The sequence below is a fragment of the Nannospalax galili genome, unplaced genomic scaffold (genome assembly GCF_000622305.1).
Source record: "Nannospalax galili isolate Female #2095 unplaced genomic scaffold, S.galili_v1.0 scaffold371, whole genome shotgun sequence".
Classification (NCBI taxonomy): domain Eukaryota; kingdom Metazoa; phylum Chordata; class Mammalia; order Rodentia; family Spalacidae; genus Nannospalax; species Nannospalax galili.
The window spans coordinates 3,532,708-3,553,853 of NW_008331606.1; positions in this window are offsets into that span (position 1 = coordinate 3,532,708).

The following is a 21,146-nucleotide window of genomic DNA, read 5'->3' on the forward strand; positions in this document are numbered from 1 at the left end:
AGTGTTTGTATTAAACAAGATTAGGAACTATTGTTTTCTAAATTCCCCCGATTCCTCACTTATAACTATTTAGTGTTAACTAAGGATTATTAGCTTGTGGTTCCATTATGTACAGGGTTTATCTTGGGTCCCCAGAGGCAGGAGTCCTGCCTTGTTTTCATTTGCCTCACCTGCAAATATTGAAGTAACATGATAGAGGGGGCCACTCCCTTTTGGGCTCTCATGACTGAGCCAGCTGTCTCTAGGATTTTTCCAATGACAAAGACTATCTGAAGCCAGATTATCATCTAGCCAATTATCACACACTAGAGCACAGTCAGTTCGCATGCCTAATCATCCCTGTGTTAAGTTCACAAATGCTCTTCCTGTCCTGTTATATGACATATGAGGATAAGTCATGTTCTCATATATAGGGAATGTGTTGTGTGTGCCAGAACACGGCAGCAGTTGCACTCCAAATCACACTGTTCTTCATACATAGCAGGCAAACTAATCTCTGCGGTGTTTCACTTTTAACACAGGCGTTACTGGGATGAGTACAAAGCTTAAATTATGCAGAAGTGGGTACTACTTTATCAAAAGATGGATCTATGTTGTTATTATCATCATTATTATTATTATTATTTATTCAGTGTGAGGGATGTGTGTGTGTGTGTGTGTGTGTGTGTGTGTGTGTGTCGGCCCCACAGTGCACACGTGGACATCAGAGGACAACTTTCGGGAGTCAGCTCTCTCTTTCTAGCATGGGGGTGAACGGGGGATATTGAATTCAGGTCATCAGGTTTGGTGTTTGGTGGCAAGTTGATTTCCCAGCTGAGATATCTCACAGGTGCCAAAGATGTATCTATTCTCAAGTTACACCAATCCGCCATGCCTTGTATGACTCATATCCTAATAACAATGCCTTTCAAATTCCACCAGTAAAGTGACTCTCCCATAAGCAAAATCTTAGCCATCAAGGTCCCTCAAATTTTACAATACCAAGAAGGGGCATTCACAATGTCTCTATTTATGAGATGGTGCACTGACAATGAATAAAGAACTATATGAACAACTCTGAAGGGCTTCTTTAGTGACTTCCAATTATTAACATTGAAGTCCAGGCTAACATGGGAAAATTTCAAGACTCTTTTGGAGAACAAAGAGGAGCTTTAAGCTAACTTCCAACAGCATGAATATAGACTTGTGCGCACTATGCATTTCATAGGCAGCTGTCACTAGGAGCACACCTGCCACTTAACTGCCCACAGTGACTATCCTCCAAATAACCCTGGGTAGGTGGCTCTGTGTCTAGTTACTCCATGTGAACCAGTGTCCCAGATATCAACTATGCAACGTCCCTCCTCAAGTTACTTCATTTACAGATGCAATGGAAGCTGTTTACAGTTTTGTTCTAAGCAAGCCCATAAGTCTACTTTAACCAAGACAGTTTGTAATTGAGGTCATCTCTTCAGGAATTTACTACGGAGTTGCCATGTAGGGTCAGTTTCCCAGAGCTAAAGTGAACTGTGCTGTTGTAACCTGAGTTGATGCACATAGGACAGCTGGTGGTCTACCAAAAGGAAAGGAAAGTAAGCTGAACAGAATAAAAGCAGCTGTGGGGTTCCCAAACATGGAGACTATCACATCTGGCACTGGCTAGACTTCCAAGTTATCTGGAAGTTTTCCAGGATGCTGTCTTATGATTTCATGGTCCCCAGTGCAGAGCCTCCTGGACATGGTTGCTCCAGTCTTCAGAACCTACAATTCTCTCTGACACCCAGGGAATCCAGGTGGTTGATTACAGCTGGAAACAGCTTCACGATATACACACATAGGCCAAAGTCGAGAGATCCTCTTACAAAAAATTACTAACACTTCTCTCATGGAGATATCTGTTTCTGTAACAAGACAAGTCATGGAGAGTCGGGTTAGAGGAGAAAGTAAGCAGAGCCTTTATTTTTTTTAAATACCTTGAGCATGTGAAAATTCTTCCATTATCTGATAAGTGTGGTAGACGAAAAGTTAGTTTAGATAAATTAGGAATGAATTTATGAATGCTCTTGATGTTTGTATTAGTTTAGAGGATAGTGAACATATTAAAAACAAGGAAAGACAAACTAAATATCAAAATGATTACATGGCAATATGTATCTTTTTTTCTGTGTATGTGTTCTTGTGTGTGTGTATATACACATGTGTGAGTGTATATGATTGTGTGGAGACTAGAGGCCAGGTGTCTTTATCTGTCACTCTCCACGTTGTTTTGAAACAGTGTCTCTCACTGAACCCAGAGCTTGCCTATGTGAATGAATTGGCTGGCAAACAAACCCCAGGGACCATCCTGTCTCTATTCCCCACCACCGAGATTAAAGCACATGCTACCATATTTGACTTTTACATGGGCACTGGGGATTGAACGCGGCTTCTCAGGCTTGAAAATGAAGCACTTTAGTGGAACCCATTTCCCCAGCCCAGTACCATGTGGCTTTATACATACATGGTTTTCTAACTCATTTGTCAAATTTTACCCTAGAAATTCAAGCAACATGCTCTGAAAGAAGTGGATAGAGGAGAGCAAAATTGGAATGATTTAAGATACCAGGTATGTCACTGTATAGAACTGTGTTCTCTGTTAGCCATTAGACATAGGTGACAAAATTTAAATTAACAAAAAGTAAAATTTGAATTTCAGCTTCTCAGTCATACTAGCTACAATCCAAGTACTTAATAGTCACTTGTGGTATGTGTGTATTATACTGGACAATTAGGGGTATTGAATATTTTCAGTCCATCAGAAAATTCTAGTTACTAGCACTGCTATAGAGTTTATCTATCTATCTGTCTATCTATCTATCTATCTATCTATCTATCTATCTATCTATCTATCTATCATCATCTATCACTTAATTTTTCTCCCTAGTCTCTACCCATTTGTACACTTTCATCCAGATATGTGCCATCTACCATCCTGAAACCCAGCTGTCGAATATGACCTCCTACAGGTTAATCTTCCAAAGAATCTCTGTGACTGCACCTGCATAGTAGTGTCACTGTAAGAAAAATCCTTGCTGAACTCTTAGAGAAACTCTGACTGTAGCTGATGATCATTTTATCTTGATAGATGAAGAAAAATGTAGTGATACTAATGTCATTCTTTTCTCTAGATGTGATCAAGAATTTTATGAACTCTGTGCTAGTTAGTTTTGTCAACTTGACACAACCTAGAGACACGTGGGAAAAGGGAACTGTGATTGAGGAAGTTCCTTGATCAGATTGGCCTGTGGCCATGTGTGTAGGGCATGTCCTTCATTCCTAATTCATGTAAGAGGGTGCAGCCCACTGCAGGTGGTGCCTTCCCTAGGCAAGTGGATCTGGGCAGTATAAAAAAGTACCTGAGCAAGCCAAGGGGAGTAAGCCAGTAAGGAAAGTGCTCTGTGATCTCTGATTCAGTTCCTACCTCAAGTGCCTGCTCCGACTTCCTCACTGATGGATTGTGACCTGGGAGTTATAAAATGAAATAAACCATTTTATTTCACCAAATTGGACTGGTTGGTGTTTCATCACAGCAAAAGAAAGCAAACTAAAACAAACTTTACTCCCCTGGACATACGCAGTGATACTGTTTAAATGGTGGTTACTGAGCTTATTTAAGAGTTCCCAAAGTATGCTGTCACCATTGCTGTGAGTTCATATGAGCAACTGACCAGCTATCTGGAAAACTCTTATTTCCTTGTGGTCATGGGGAAGTGGGTAAGAAACCCCAGTCCAAGCTTAGGAACTTAGGGCAGTGAATGGCTGTTGGGAGGGGGAGAGACAATCTTTTTCAAGTATGGGACTCTTGGTAGGTTAACCAGGCTCCAATGGATGGCCCCACACTGAAGGACATTTGGAGACATGAATTAGACTCTATAGGATATATATGAGACCTAGCATGCTTGAGGCCCCGAGTTTTTGATCCCCAGTACTGAAGCAAGTATATGTATATGGAGTACATGAAATTGGGAGGGGAGTAGTAACAAGAAAGTTGTGGATAGGGGATGGGTTTTAAATACCATCATGTTCTATTGTATGAAAATCACAAAACTTCAATAAAAATTAAAGAGAGTTTCCAATGTAATCACACTGAAAAGAAGCATGCCACCTGTGGGCTCCTTCCCATTCCTGCACATTCACTCTATATTTCAAAACTCATGGCAAAACAAATAGTATTAACTCATCATGGGTTAAGTAGTAGTCTTCAATCTGCTGCAAAGCTCTGGTGTAAACTGGGTGTGGTGGGTGTGTAAACCACCTTTAATTCCAGCACCTGGGAGGCAGAGGCAGGTGGATCTCTGTGAGTTCAAGGCCAGTCTGGTCTACATTGGGAGTTCCAGGACAGCTAGAGCCACAGGGAAATCCTGTCTCAAAAGGACAAAAAAAAAGGCAGTCCAATTTCATGTTTAAACTACTTTTGCAACTTCTTCCATTTATCCAACTTGAAACCAGTCTTCCACTGTTCTCTGACTCCTATTCTACAGCTTTTCCAGTATGATTCTCTGTGTAACTTTCCTACATCCTAGGGTTTTGTTAGTATGCTCCTTATTGAGTAATCATTTCTCTACAGTGTGACAGTGTGTTCTCCTCTTCCTCTTCCTCTTCTTCCTTCTCTTTCTCTGTCTCTTCTTTCATCTGTAGTGATGGGGATTGCAGTACTGGGGATCAAAAACTCAGGGCCTCAATTGTGCTAGGCCAGAGTTCTAGCACTGACCCACACCTCCAGCCCTTATTTATAATAAATTTTAATTTTTTGGTGTCACATACCTCACAGTGAATAAAACTGAAAAATTAAATACATTTAGAGAATCACAGAAATATTTTTAAACGTGTAGGGCAATCATACTAGATTCTAGTAAACAATGTCAGAAATTTAATTCTTGATATGATGATCTTCTAGAAATACAATATTCCTTACAATACATTTGCTGATTTCAATAATAATTTTTACATAATTTCAGAAGTTTACAGTTTGGTCATATCAAATAACAATTTAAAACACTATGAGAGTTGAGATATTCACTTTACTTTTGTATATTTTATATTTAAAGGTGCTATTTTATTTTATTTTATTTTATTTTATTGTCTTTTTTGAGACAGGGTCTCCCTATAGCCTCAGCTGGCCTGGAACTCACTATGTAGACCAGGTTGGCCTTGAACTCACAGAGATCCACCTGCCTTTGCCTCCCGAGTGCTGGAACTAAAGGTGTGAACCACCACGCCTGGCTTAAAAGATGTTATTTTGTATCTAATCTAGAAAAACAGAAATCTGTCTTTTTTTTGTATTATAAATGGGCTGATGGTAGAATTTGCGGTCAAAATGACAGTTCCTTTAGTTGCATTTCTTTTATTAGGGAAGTTGGCATCAATGTCAAGTGATGCTATTATTTGTTTGGCAGCAAGAATATCATATCATGAATATATTTCTTAATTTTCTTCAAATAATTTCTTCATTTGATACTTTGAATGGAATTATATAAGTAAAATTTAGGTTCCTTTATCATTTTTAATATGTTAATGTGACTTAATATACACTATCATGTTATTACTAAGAAAATAATTTGAGTGGGTATCATTTGAGAAAAAATATTTGAATTAAATTATAAATTTCTGTATGTCATTTATAATTTCCTAGTTTAAATGCAATGGATACTTTAGAATTTATTAATGATCAACAAGTTCTTCCCATCCCCAAAACTCTACTCCTAATTGTAACTTTCAAAAGAACAATACATGTCTAGTTTATCAGAAAAAAGATAATTGGTTCCCAATTGTAGAAAAAAAATGTTTCTACACATACTAATTTTGTTGCACAAAGAACATTTTTCATGTGTGGAGAATTACGGTAGTAAATATATAAATGATCCATCTTTGGAGTCATCTTTATAAGAAAAATTTGGAAGGATAAGCCATTTGTGATAAAAATTCTTTTCCTTACATGTGCCGTTCTTATTCTGGGAAGAAACTTTAAAATCTGCTTCTGGAGGCTGGAGGTATAGCTCAGTATGTAAGGATCTTTGGTTTATTCTTACTACACAAAGGGGGATTCTGCTAATGATTGATGTTTTTGGACTTTAAATCATGAATTACATGTTAATCCTGGCTTGGTGAGAGTTTGAAAGACAGATAATGATGCAACAAACTGTTGCCCTGGGTATCGGGGGAACCTGTTCATGTAGCTGGTTGATACTTTCTCTGTTCACTTGAAGTGAGTATATAGCATCTTCAGTGTACAGAGAACATAGTATATCATTACTATGTCTACTCAAATTTATACCACGGAGGCTCTGATATGGATGGCATGGTCTTGCTGTAGAACTCTAGAGGTCTGTATTACTACTTTCTTATTAGGACCAAATTATGTCAGTTCCTCTCTTGGTGGTATAAGTTTTAAAGAGAAACAATTTGTCATTTATTTGGGAAAATGCCTCATCTGATACCAGATCTTCCACTAACTGAACCAATATGGGCAAAACCATGATTATTTAGGGGATTCACCTTTAAGCCTTTGATCCTGAAAGTATCTTGCCTACGAATCTCAGAATATTGACATTTGAGCTAAGCAGATCCAATTAATGTGAAGGAGACAAGAATAAGTTCTGAGAAGAGTCCGGGGGAGTGAGACAAGAGAAGGTAATGGGCGTCATGATGACCAAAATACATTATACACCTGTATGAAATTGTCAAAGAACAAAACCTTAATACAAAATAATGACTTCTTAGGGATTTTGAGATGTTCAAGTTTATGAACCATATTATGCGAGAGTACAAGTCAACTTAGCACTGAGGCACAAGCATTCGTGAGCTGTGATATTTACCATGTACATGTCTTTGACTTCCAACTCTTCTTGCTCACAGGCACAGAGATGAAAACATTCTTTTAAATTCAAAGTGTCATGCTGAGTGCTAGAGACTGAGTTAATCTTCTTTCAGAGACATACTGCATCCAATACAGCAACTACAAGCACACTTCCACATGGTTGAGTTTGCAATAATCGCCATCATCAGGCATGAATCACCTGGTTTTACAGAGATCACATGAGAATTTGAAAGAAGAGAATACATCTTCTAACTATTTGATGTTAACATGAATTCCGAAAGAGCCTTTACGAAAATGACTTTTTCTGAACATTTTAATTTCTATCAGAAGATTGAGAGGCTATGAATTGATTCTTCCTACAATGGTCCTTAATCCATGTTAAAGAAACAATGGGAGCTCTCTCCCATTTCTGGCACCTAAGCATGTGCATCACAGACACTTAAAGACCAGAGAAGATGCCAGTGTGTGTGTGTGTGTGTGTGTGTGTGTGTGTGTGTGTGTATGTGTGTGTGTGTGGTGTGTGTGTGTATTTAAATTGTTCTATTTCTTTTTTCAACGTAAATTTTTTATTGAATTTTTGTTCATTTCATACAAAACATCTTAATTATCTTTATACCCTCTTCCCCATCCTCACTCCACCATAGCCCCACCCACCAGATTTTAAGTATTCCCTCATATACATTAAGTCCTATCTGGTCAAGCATCTGTACTAAGATGTCCCTCGGTGCAAACTCATCCACTGGGGTCTGGTCAACCCCTCCCTTAAAGACCAATTCTCCACCTCCCAGCAGTAATCTGCTGCCAATAGTTCTTCAGCTAAATTTGGGGCCTGCTGCCCATTTCCCAAGTTCTATGCTGAGTTTTAAATCATTCTGTTTCTTATCTGACTCTTAGAACCAATGGAGGAGCATGATGTTTTCAGTCCTCAGTGATCAGTGTCAGTGCAAACTCCACAGTGTAGAAGTACAATCATATAATCTAAATATTCTCCTCTTACTGTAAATCTTCCTTAGAAAATAGTGGAGAGCAGAAACACCAAAGAAATATTCACTGCCTATATTTGAGATGACTCAGCATCATCTTAACTCAATGAGTCCACGAACACCTACAATCTGGAAACTGCAAGAGGAAGTAAAATTTTCCCACTATGACATCTGACATCAGCCTTTTGATCTCTGCCCTTCTAGTTTTGTTACAATCAAATTGAGAAACTGCCTAGTTGGCTTCCCATCTGGAAATACCATAGCCTGTTTCAACTGGTATAGATTGCTGTGAATTATGGCATGGCAATTACCGTTTTTATCTCGGCTACCGATCATATTAACAATGGTTTGTGGTTCAGAGTTGCCATCTGACTTCTCTAATTCCAGAATTTTGTCAACCATATTTATAGTATAGAACCCATTTACATGGTAGACCGTCACAATAAACATCTAATACATTCTACATGAATCCACAAATTGGGCTAAAATGTATTAGTGTTTTCATTATTCTTAAAGAGGTGGCCTCTGGTTTTCCATGGATACAGAGTCACTTAGTGGGTTTTCAAGTCTTACTATGTAAAGTCATTGTAAGGTCCTGAGGTTACTTTCTCATTACCATGTTATGAAAGTTCAAGTATCTTTCTTTGGTAGCAAAAGAGCATGCCTAGACTTCAAAAAGTCATTCAAATAAATTCTAGGACCAGCTCTAGGGGCCATGTGAGAACATTAAATATATGAATTCACGGATAAAATACAGTATAGGATGTGGCAACATTATGATGTAGAATTTTGTTTCTCCAAACACACATTACTGGAACAATTGGTAGACTTTGAATAAGGTTAATATGTTTAGCTAAAGATGATATGATTCTAAAAATAAGAGACTTCAAAGACTCCACAAGGAAACTCCTAGAGCTAATAAGCACTTTCAGCAAAGTGGCAGGTTACATGATTGACGTACCAAAATCAGTAACCTTCATGTATACCAATGATAAAACAGATTGGGAAAGAAATCAGGGAAACACTCCCATTTATAATAGCCTCAAAAAATAAAATGTCGTGGAATAAACCTAACCAAGGAAGTGAAAGATTTACATAATGAAAACTTTAAAACACTGAAGAAAGAAATTGAAAAAGATAGCAGAAGATTGAGAGACCCCTCATGCACATAGATAGTGTTCTACTTTGTTCCTCCACTGCTGTGACAACATACTCTGACCACTGCCAACTTGGGGAGGAAAGGGTTTATTTGATTTACATCTCCCAGGTCACAGTTCATCACTGAGGGAGCCCAAGGTAGGAACTCAGGGCAGGAACCCGGAGTCAGGAGCTGAAGCACGGGCCATGGGGGAACACTGCTTACCAGCTTGCTCCCCTGGCCAGTGTTCAACCTACTTTCTTATATAATACAGGGCAACCTACCCAGGGTGGCACCGTACACAGTGGGCTGGACCCTCCCACATCACACAATCAAGAAAATACCCCACAGACATAACCACAGGCCAGTCCAATGGAGGAAATTCTTCAATTGAGGCTTCCTCAACCCAGGTGCGTCAAGTTGACAACTAAACCTATCCAGCACAGATGGGCAACATCAAAATGTGAAAACGGTCCTCCTACAATGGCAATCTACAGGTTCAATGGAGTTTCCATCCAAATTCTAACACAATTCTTCACAGAAAATGGAAAAACAATCTTAAAATTCATATGGATGCACAAAAGAGCCCAGATAGCCAAAACAATAGTGAACAATAAAAAACACTTCTTGTGGTATCTCTATTCCTGATTTCAAGTTATACTACAGATCCATAGTAGTAAAAACCGCATAATACTAGCACAGATACACAAACATTGACAAATGGAATAGAGTCAAAGTCTCTAATATAAGTTGATGAATCTACAGGTACCTGCTTTTTGACAAAGATGCCAAAAACATACATCAGAGAGAAGGAAGAATCTTTAACAAGTGGTGTTAGGAAAAGTTTATATCTACATGTAGAAGATGAAACTTGGTTCTTTTCTCACATCCTGCACACAAATCAATCCAAATGGATCATCTATCTCAATGTTAGACGCAAAACTCTGAAACATCTAGAAGAAAGACTGGGGAATAAATTTCAAGATACAGGCTCAGGTAAAGACTTTCCGAATAAGACCCTGGTCACCCAGGAAAGAAGACCAACAATCAACAAGTGAGAGTTTATGAAATTAAAAAGCCTTTGTACTACAAAGGAATCTGTTAACTGATTGAAGAGGTAGCCTACAGAATGGGAAGAAAATCTTTGTAAACTATACATCTGACATTCCGTTGGTATCTATAATATACAAGGAGTTCAAAACACCTAACACCAAAAACACATAAAGTCAACCTAATTAAAAAGGGGGCTATGGAGCTAAAAAAATTCTCAAAAGAAGAAATACAAATGGTTAAGAAATGTTTAACAAAATTTCACCATCCTTAGCCATCAGAGAACTGAAAATTAAAACTACTTTAAGATTCCACCTTACTTCTGTCAGAATGGTAAAGATTAAGAAAACAAAAAGCAACAAATGCTGGTGAGGATGTGGGGAATGGGGTGCATTCTTGTACTGTGGGTGGGAGTGCAAATTGGTGCAGCCACTGAGGAAGTCAGTCTGGTGGTTTATCCGCAAATTAGCAATAGATCTAACTTATGATTCAACTATACTGCTCCTGGGAATACACTCAACGGGCTCTATTTCTTACTGCACAATATCTAGGACATGGAAACAGCCTAGATGTCTGTCAACCGATTGATAGTGAAAATATGGTACCTATATACAATGGAATTTTATTCCGCTATAAAAAATGAAATTAGGAATTTTATAGGTAAATGAATGGAGCTGGAAAACGTTATACTTAATGAGGTAATCCAGACTTGGAAAGACAAACAACACATGTTCTCACTGGTACGTGTACCTTAACATCCAAACTTTACATGTATGTGTTTAATTTGGAGTATCCATAAATGCCTGGAAACTAGAAAGAGACCATTGGTAGAGAGGGGGAAGAAAGATCTTAAGGATTGGGCATAGCAGAAACAGGTGGTATGAATGGGAAATGCAGAATAATGAAGAAGGAGGTTTAAGTGGGGAGAGGGGTAGGGGGTAGAGCAAAGCAGGGGGTGGAGTGGTGAGATAACTAAAACTAAGAATGTTTGAAGAAGTCATGTGGAAACCCATTAGTTTATAAACTGTATTTTCTATCTATCATCCATTTATCTATCTTTCTAGCCATCATCCATCCATCTATCTATGTATCTATCTATCAATCTAAATGCCATCTATCTTCATATAAAAGAGGTTAAATGGAGTTACATAGGAGATTATGCTTCTCCCAGAAGACATTGGTAGCCAAATAAAAAGCCGGGTACTGCTGGGCATGGTGGTGCATGACTTTAATCTCAGCACTCTGGAGGTATATGCAGGTGGATCTCTATAAGTTTCAGGCCAACCTGCTCTATATAGCATGTTCCAGGCTAGCCAGGACTACATAATGAGACCTTGTAATAAAAAAGTTCAGGTCTAGGTATGGGATATTGCCTCTTGAGTTGTTGCTCAGAGGTGTCCTGGAGACATTAAAAATAATACAAGTCTGTTGCCACTGCTGTTGGTGGCCCAACAGAACTTGATGGTAAGATCTTATTGCTAAAATACTGCTCATATTGGTCACAGAACTTGGAGAAATGAAGTTCATGCTGACCAGGAAGTTTCATCCCTGCTAGCTAGCTTTCAGAGTACTGAAAGACTCTATATAGGCTCTTGAGGGAAAAGTCATCAACAGCATTACCCACCTGTGAACCCTGTGATGTATAATAATGACTAGTATGGCAACATATGTCCATGGGTGCAATAGTGGCACAAATGTTATAAGGGTAACCAGACACTTTCTGATTACATTTAGGGCCCATTCCATAGGAAGAAACATGCCTGGTATTTGAAATCTTACTAAGAACCTATGGTTGGGGAACTCACAGGCCCCAGGGTGAACCAACTACTATTAGTCTCCTAAAGGGAGAAAGTATCAAACTGCCATCTGAATTTGTATTTCTCTACACATAAATTGTTGCAGGTCTCAGACTTCATAGGTGAAGTTCCATTGTGCAGTGAGTCCTGGTTAATGAAAAAACACAAACTGGCCAAAGTGCAGAGAATATCAATGGATAAGCTCAATCACAAATGGAACATCTATATCACCCCACCCCAAGGCCCAGAGACCATCACAGAAGAGGACATGGAAAGACTGTAAGAGCCAGAGGTTGAGAAGGACCAGAGTGAAACAGTGTCTTCTGAACATGGCAAGGCTGCTATACTCATGAACTTAGAGCAGCTGTGGCTGTCGACACATCATTGCACAAAAACAAGACCATCAGCATTCTAGCATGGAGGCGAAAGGGGTTAGAGTCTATACCTGGCTGAGGAGCTGTGGACAGTTGATGGCTTCTGGAAGAGGGTCACTTCTTCAATGGTGTGGTCTCTGATAGGTTGACCATACTCAACTAGATGGCCCCACACCAATGAGAATATGGACAGCACAAATTGGACTCCATGTGTTATTTTTATTTTTATTTTTTTAAAGAGGGCAAGTTGGGGCTGGAGGGACAGCTCAGTGGTTAAGAACACTGATTGCTCTTGCAGAAGGCCCAGGTTCTGTTCCCAGAACCCACATGGCCCCTTAATACCAATCTGTTACTCCAGTTCTAGGGCATCCAACACCCTCTTCTGGCCTCCACAGGGTTTACATACACATGATGTGCTTACATACATGCACGTAAAACACTCATACACACTAAATAAAAATAAATAGTTAAAATGGGGCTGGAGAGATAGTTCAGTGGTTCAGAGCACTCGATGGTCTTGCCAAGGACCTGGTACACATACATACAGGCAGAACACTTATATGCATTAAATAAATTAATAAATCCTAAAATAAATAAATAAATGAAGTAGAAGCTGGGGACAGGTATGAAGTCAGGGGTGGATCTGGAAATTGTTAGGGGGAGGATTGGGGAATGACTACAATCAAAATATATTGTACAAAATTTTCAAAGAATTAACAAAACTATTTTTTAAATATGTTACCTAAAAATTTCAGATGATGTTCCTGTCAATTTGATAACTGTGTAGTAGGTGATGAGAATGTCCTTGATTTTTGGAATTGTATATTGTAGAATTTAAGGTTAAAGAGCGTAATAAACCATCAGAAACACTGTATTGGTGTTTTCATAGCATCATCTGTTTCTTACCACCTTCTAGGTCAGTCAAACTAAGAGATGTAACAAATAAGAATGGATGTGGGATCTTGTGAACATTCCTCCCATATAACCTCTAATGCATATTACAACCTTCCTTCAAGGTATATTCATGTCGTGAAAAAACTTGAATGAATAGGAGTGTTCTCCACCCTGTGTAAAATGTCATAGCTGAGTTTGGAGAACTACAAAGTGTGAAGGCATTAGGGTAGGAGATCCAATTGGAATCTTGCGTTCAGTACTTTCTGTTTTTATTATATGGTGCTATTGACATGTTCATTCTTGCACATGCTCCTTTGTCATTTGTTATTCAAATGACACACTGCCTGCCTGTTTGAAAAATTCCCTAGATCCAGCAGCAGCGATGGTAATGTTTCTTCTTTCCTCTCCAAGGCCTGATAATAATTTTATTGTTTCCATGATCAAAAATAAAACCTATTGTGTTATATGATGCTCACAACTTTTTAAACACACTGTTTCGCCCTATTTCCTATGCTATTTGTTTGTTCAGGAAATCACTGCACCATTCCCATGTACGAGGAACCCTGTGAGAGACTGAACTTTTCTTTTTCCTGGGAAGACATTTGCTTTCTGCAATCTTGCTGTTTCCTAGAACTCTAACTTGTAACTGGAATATATGTTTTCTTTTTTATTTTCATTTCCTAGGATTGACACAACAAAGCATTACAAACCGTATGACTACAAATAACAGAAACCTATTTCTTTGCAGCTCTGGAAGTCAAATATCAAAATCAAAGTGTTGTCAGGACCATGCTACTTTCAAATGCTCTAGGGAAGAATCTAGCCTCGCCTCTTCTAATTTCTAGTGGTTTCCAGCAATCCTTGACGGTCCTTGGCTTGTAGATTTACCACTCACAAATCCCCTCTTATTCACATTCCTTCTATGCTGTGAATCCTCGTCTCCATGTCCAGATTTCTCTCTGCTTATTAGGATACTAGTCCCGTTGGACTTAGGGCCCATCCTAATCCACCGCATACTATTGACTTCATCACATATGCAAAGAAAGAATGTATTTCTAAATTCAGCTTCCAGGTGGATGTAAAATTTAAGGATCATGATTTAATCCAGTATGTTCAACTCTTTGGCTCACCCAAATTCAGACCCTTTACACATGTAAAATAGATTTACATCATCCCAATACCTCCTAAAGTCTTACTTATTCTATCATTAAATCTAAATCTATAATCTTTTCTAAATGTCCACTTCCAGATTTTCGCTTTTCCTGCTTCATGCACGAGCTTGAATGTGTGACCTGTCAGCGTCCTACTCCCACTGCTTCCTGTCATGCCTCCCCCACCATGATGAACTTTTATCCCTCTGGAACCATCAGCCCAGATACACATTTCCTTCTCTAAGTGCTTTGGTCATGGTGTTTCACAGCATCAGAAAAGTAAATAGGACAGATGTTCTGTATCCTTGAAGTATCAAATATTCAGGCAAGATTTTATTCATTATGTAAAAATAAACAGCACATCTATCTCATTAAGATGTAAATTTGTTTTTATATGTCATAAGTGGTAACATTTTATGCAACCAAAGAGTTGTTTTAAAATAAACTGTTTCTTAACTTACTACTGGTAAATGTTTGATTTGTATACTGTTTTATATACACACATACTGAGTGTTGCATAAATTTTATCGGGCAAAAAGGACATGAGAGTCATTGAGATGATTCAGTTAGCAACAGAGTTTACCACCAAGGGTGATTCCCTGACTGTGGTTCCCTGGACCCACATGGTGGAGAGGAGACACCTGACTTCATCAAGTTGCTCGCTCTCTCTCTCTCTCTCTCTCTCTCTCTCTCTCTCTCTCTCTCTGACACACACACATTAAACAAACAACAAACAAAAAAGGAGAGAAAGAGAGAAAAGAAAGAAAGACAGGGTCACGAATGGAAAATGTATAAAAGGCTCAAGTCTAAAACAAATTCTTCCAGTAGGAAAAATTTCAGTATGTTTCAATGCACAGAATAATCCTCTGTGAAAATGTGCTCTGTCCTCTGAGCCCCCTTGGACACTGGCCTTACTCTCTATGGTCTTGAATTCTACGCTTTCACCCAGTCATTTTTCCTTAATTTTGCTCGGTCTCTGACTCTTATCAGGACAGCAGATAATAGTCATAACTCCTGTTAGCTATCCTCCCTATACTCCCTACTCCACCCTGCCCTCTCATTCTTTACCGCATTGAATCTTCAGTATTCCATCATTCCCCCTTGCCCCTGTCTATCATTGCATTCTATCTCCTTCTCCATAAACCCTCTTCATGGACCTTTCCTAGTCTCCTGACCTCTATGGATTTTCAAATTAAAAGACACATATATGAAGATAAGGCTAACATCCATTTATGAGAGAAAGCGTATGATGTTTGCCTTTCTAGGTCTGGGTTATCTCACTCAGGCTGATTGATTCCAGTCTATCCATTCACCTGCGAATTTCATAATTTCATTTTCCTTTTATAATTAAATACTTTCTTTGAGAATTTGATACATGAGTATTGTCTTTGCATTATTTCCATCCCTCCCAGGACATCTTCAACTTCTCCCATGTAACCCCCACTCCCTCTCAATTTCTTGTCCTTGTCTTTTTTCTTTGATTATTGTTACACACACACACACACACACACACACACACACACACACACATAATGCACTGAGTCCGTTTAGTGGGACATATGTGGACCTGTGTTTAGGACTGTCCATTTGGGATTAGATAACCTCTCAGGGTGCTAGTACCTGGATAAAAACAGATTCTCTCTGTGCTCAATAGCTTTAGTGTCAATTTGACACACCTGGGTTAGGGAGCCTCACTTGGGGAATTTCTTCCTATGGCCAAGTCTGTGTAGTATTTTCTTGGTTGGTAAGTGATGTGGGAGGGCCCAGTCCACTGTGAGCACTGTTACCCCTGGATAGGTTATTCTGCATTGTATAAGAAAGCAGGCTGAGCATAGGCCAGGGGAGCAAGCCAGTAAGCAATGTTCCTCCATGGCTTGTGCTTCAGCTCCTGCCTCCGGGTTCCTACCCTGAGTTCCTACCTTGGGCTCCCTGATGAATTGTGACCAGAGAGATACAAGCTAAATAAACCCTTTCCTCCCCAAGTTGGTATTGATCAGAGTATTTTGTCACAGCAATGGAGAAACAAACTAGAACACGCCCTTCCTCAGCATCCATTGATTTCCTATAGTTCTTCATCTTGAGGTGGGACCTCATGACATTCCCCCCATCCACCTTGGCATGTGACTGGTTATGTTATTATGTAGATCTTGTTAGACTACCACGCTGTGGAGATTTTTTTGGTGCAATTTCCCTATCATGCCTAGAATGCATTAATGCAATAGTCGTCTTGGTCCTCTAGCTCTAATATTCTTTCCGCCACCTCTTAAATGATGTTTGCTGAGTCTCGGGTATAGACATTACATTGTGGTTGTACCATTTAAGGCTGGGCACCACAGAATCACTTATTCTCTGCTCTTAACCAGTTGTGGAACTTTGTAATAGTCTCCACCTACTGCAAAAAAGGAGTTTCTTTGATAAGTGATGAGAGGTTCACTTGTCTATAAATATGAAGATATGCACTTGGAATACAGCAAGAAGTCTCCTTGGTCTAGGAAAGTGACAGAAATAGCTTCTACTCTAGGGTCTGCCATCCTTCTAGCCATGCGTACTTGACTATGTTTACAGTACCTACCTGCTTACTTTCTATTGCTGTGATTAAAAACACTATCCAAAATCAACTTGAGGGAAAAGGATTTATCTTATTTTACAACTCCTGGGTCACAGTTCATCACTGAGGAAGTCCAAGGCAGGAACTCAGGGCAGGAACCTAGAGCATAGATCATGGAGGAACGCTGCTTACTGGCTTGTTTCCCTGGTCCGTGCTCAGCCTGTTTTCTTATACAATACAGGACCTCCTGCCCAGTGGTGGCGCCACCCACCGTGAGCTGGGCCCTCCTACATCACTCAGCAATCAAGAAAATGCCCCACAGACATGGCCAGGGATCAGTCCAATGGAGGCAATACCCCAGTTGCAGCTCCCAGGTATGTCAAGTTGACAACTAAAGCTATGTAGCATAAGTACTATGCAAGGATTCCCTTCCACTGAGCATGCCTTAAGTTCAATCAAACAGTTGTTGATTACCTCCAAGATAAAAGTGCCACTATTAAACACTTAGAGATAATACGCTGGTCCAGTCCTTGTTGTGGTTCGTAGGCTTACAGCTGGGTAGGATCCTTGATTTGTTTCCTCCCTTTACAGCCTGCATAGCATCTTCTGATACTGTAAGAGCTAGTCTTTAGGGCTGAAGCTTCCAGGTCAGTTCCAGGTCAATTGTTCCAAGTTCAGTGCCCAAAGTATGTTGTGTCCTCAGCAATGGAGTTTTAACTGCAAGTTCAAGGGGCAATTAAGGGCTGTGACAATAGCCTGTATTATTTTGGGAGTCTCTTGGACTACTCTGACTAACAACTACAAGAGAGGTTTCCCTTGACTGGTACTGTGATTATTGTTATATAGCGTTCAAGTCTACACCATACACTCATATTTATATTATATGTGAATTTTTCAGCAGGCTTACTACACTTCCCTTTGGCTTTTCACACCACCTAAACATTATCTCTTTTGCCTTTCTGCCTCCCTATATAAACCTCATCCTTTCCTTGCCAGTCAAAGTACCCCCAGTTGCCCCTTGATAACCCCTGTCTCCTACTATCCCCCTCTCTCAAGCTCCTTCCTTCTCCTCCTTACCCATGGCTCCTTTCCATTTTCTTGGCTCCTGTGGTTATGTCAGGATATATACTCACATTTAAGGATTCAGAGATAGGATTCACAAATGAGAGAGAACATTATTTTTTTGTTTTGTTTTGATTTTTGTTTGTTTGGAGTCTGGGTTACCTCTTTTAGTTTAGCTATTTTTAATTCCATTCATTTACCTGCAAATTACATTTCATTTCATTTTTCTTTACTATTGAATGGAATACCATTGTGTAAATGTACCACATTTTCATTATCCATTCATCAGTTAAGGGACATTTGTTTCCATTCCCTAGCTATTGTGAAAACAACATAAATAAACACAGCTAAGCAAATACCTCTGTAGTGAGTGCTATAGCTGGATCATATGCTATTTTTAGTTTAATTCATTTTCAGTTTTTTAAGAGTTCTCCACACTGAATTCTACCAGTTTGCAATCCCATGTGCAGTGAATAAGAATTCCCCATTCCTCACATCCTCACCAACATTTGATGTCATTTGTTATCTTGATCTTAGGCATTCTGACAGGGGCAAGATGAAATCTTAAAGTAGTTTTAATTCGCATTTCCCTAATTACTAAGGATTTTGGACACTTTTAAAGGTTTTTATTAGCAACTTTTATTTTATCATTGAGAACTCTCTGTTCAGCTCCATCACCAATTTTATTTTTCCATCACCCATTTTTTTAATTGGATCATTTGTTTTCTTGATTCGCTATTAAATTTTTTATTGAGCTTTTAAGATTTCATACAGTATTTCACACTCACATCCACACCCCATCCCCCATCCACACCACCCCCACTGAACCCTATGCACTCTGCCATACATACTTAGTTCTATTTATTCAGGTGTTTGTATCCAAATGGCCTTCAGTGTAAATGCATCCACTGGAGTCTAGTCAGCCCATCCAGTGGTCATAGGTAAGTCATATTCTCCCTCACCTAGCAGCAACAAGTCTCAAATAGTTCTTGATATAGTGCTTACCCACCACCTATTTCTCACCTCTCCTTTGGGCCCCTATTTAATTGAGCTGACATGGGTCCCATGTTGGATGCCACCGCTGCTGCAGGCTCACATGAGCAATCCTCCATTGGCCTGGAATCCTCCACTTCATACCCTCATGAACCAGCTTTGGCTCATACAATCTTTCTGTCTTTTCTTCCACAATGGTCCCTGAGCTGTGGGTGGGTGAGGTTCCATATAGGAGTCCCTTCCTGAACTCTACAGTCTCTTAGTCTCCAAAGCTTGGCCAGTTGAAGCCTTCTGTGTGTAACACACTCTGAGGTACATGGAAGCCTCACTGGTGAGAATTGAGGGGTGTATTAGCCCTCTCTCTACCCCTTATTCCACTGTGTTCCATGAACCTTTGTTGTAGGAAATCAACTGCAGATGTGTCACCTAGTACTGGGCATATCCCAGGTATATGTTCTCTATGCCTGACTAGATGTGCAACTCTGCAGTAGCCTCCATCTGCTGCAAAAAGAAGTTTCAAACATGAATTCATTTAATTTCAGCCACCTGATATTTGACAAAGGTGCTAAGAACACACAATGTAGGAAAGATAGCATCTTCAACAAGTGGTGTTGGCAAAACTGGATCTCCACCTACAGAAAAATGAAACTTGACCTTTATCTTTTGCCCTGCACAAAAGTCAACTCCAAATCGGTCAAAGACCTCAATATACAACCTGAAGCTCAGAAACTGCTAGAAGAAAACATAGGCAGCACCCTCTAAGATATAGGCATAAAAAAGGACTTTCTAAACTGAACACCAGCTGCTCAGGCCCTAAGGCCAAGAATCAATAAGTGGGACCTCATTAAATTACAAAGTTTCTGTACAGCAAAATAAACAACTAAGGAAGGCAAGGGGAAACCCATTGAGTGGGAGAAAATCTTCAGCAGATACATATCTGACAGAGGATTAATATCCAGAATATACAAAGAACTCGAAAAAGGAAAGAAATAAGACGATAAACGACCCAATAAAAAGATGGGTGATAGACCTAAACAAAGAGTTCTCAAACGAAAAATAAAAATGGCTGAGACACACCTTAAAAAGTGCTCAACATCCTTAGTAATTAGAGAAATGCAAATCAAAACCACTTTAAGATTTCATCTTACCCGAGTCACATTGGTCGAGATCAAGAGAATGGAAGACTCCAAATGCTGGAGAAGATGTGGAGAAGTAGGAACGCTGATTCACTGCTGGTGGTAATGCAAACTCGTGAAACTACTATGGAAAGTAGTGTGGAGAACCCTCAAAAAACTAAAAATGAACCTACCATATGATCCAGTGATGCCACTCCTTGGCATATACCCAAAGGACTCATCATTCTGTAAAGATACCTATACATCCATATTTGTTGCTGTTTTCTTCACAAAAGCCAAGAAATGGAAACAATCTAAATGTCCCTCTTCTGACCAATGGTTAATGAAAATGTGGTACATCTACTCAATGGGGTTCTACTCAGCAGTTAGAAAACATGAAATTATGAAATTTGCAGGTAAATGGATGGAGCTAGAGAGTGTTATACTAAGTGAAGTAACGCAAATGCAGAAAAGCAAGCAATGTACGTTCTCCCTCATTTGTGGACTGTAGCACCAATCCCTTATATGTGAGCATATAAATTCTGAAGTAACACCAGGAGCCAGGTAAAGGCAAAGGATACATGGAGGTAAAGGAAAAGAAACAACCTGAAAGGGGGGTAGTAGGGAACAGATGCTACCTGAGGGAGGTGGAAAAATCATGAGCAATGGGCAGGAAGGAGACAAGGGAGGGACATGCAAGGGACCATGGTGTGGGGGATGGAGGGAAGTCAGGAATGGAAAGATGGTGGGAGTTGGGAGGTATTTGGGGAAGGGTCAGAATAATGGGGGCAATTTGTCTAGGAAGGGAGGGAAGAGGTAGGCTGGATGAGAATAAAAAGAGTAGAGATGAATGAATATCAGGGGGCTAGGAAATCTAGAGGGAAAAGTGATGCCACAGAAACCCTGTGAGAAATGCACATATAGTATCTGAACATTAATGCATAAGTGTACCCGAGAGCTGTTTGACAGGGAATGCAGTGCCAGATAGAAAAAACCTCTGTTAGAGTGACAGTGATGCCATACAGCACTTATCAAAGAAGCTTCATTTTTCAAAAGATGGAGAGGCCACTGCAGAGTTGCACTTTTGGTCAGGCACAGAGAACATACACCTCTGAGATGCCCGGTACTAGGTGACACATCTGCAGTCAAATCTCTAAAACTGAGGTCCATGGAAAATAGCAGAATAGGGGGTAGAGAGAGGGCTAAT